This window comes from Trachypithecus francoisi, unplaced genomic scaffold, assembly GCF_009764315.1.
Source record: "Trachypithecus francoisi isolate TF-2019V2 unplaced genomic scaffold, Tfra_2.0 Lachesis_group11, whole genome shotgun sequence".
Taxonomy (NCBI): domain Eukaryota; kingdom Metazoa; phylum Chordata; class Mammalia; order Primates; family Cercopithecidae; genus Trachypithecus; species Trachypithecus francoisi.
Window position 1 is genome coordinate 76,447,897 of NW_022681456.1, and position 720 is coordinate 76,448,616.

The window sequence follows — 720 nt, forward strand, 5'->3', positions numbered from 1 at the left end:
TTCTCGCAGCCCCTTCCATCGTGAAGCAGCTGCACCCCAGGCTGAGTGGGGTGTTGCACCCACCGGGAGGCCAGCTGCAGATGCCACATAGGGCTTCCACTCAAGGTTACACAAGTTCTGCTGTGATCAACCCCATTGCAGTCAGGTGGTTAGCAAGCATATATGCTTGATGTCCTGTTGACTTCTGGGCATCAACCAGAAGCCCTAAGGGAATGGAGTCTTTTTTTTTTTTTTTTTTTTGAGATAGAGTCTTGCCCTGTTGCCCAGGCTAGAGTGCAGTGGCGTGATCTCGGCTCACTGCAACCTCCACTTCCCAGGTTCAAGAGATTCCCCAGCCTCAGCCTCCTGAGTAGCTGGGATTATAGGCGCCCACCACCATGCGCCGTTAATTTTTGTATTTTTAGTAGAGATGGGGTTTCACCATCTTGGCCAGGCTGTTCTTGAACTCCTGACCTCGTGATCCACCCACCTCAGCCTCCTAAAGTGCTGGGATTACAGGCATGAGCCACCACCGCACCCGGCCCTGGGAATGGAGTGGGGTTTTTTTGGTTTTTTTTGAGACAGAGTCTCGCTCTGTCCCCAGGCTGGAGTGCAGTGGCATAATCTCCACCTCCCGGGCTCACACCATTCTCCTGCCTCAGCCTCCCAAGTAGCTGGGACTACACGCAGCCGCCACCACACCCAGCTAATTTTTTGTACTTTTAGTAGAGATGGGGTTTC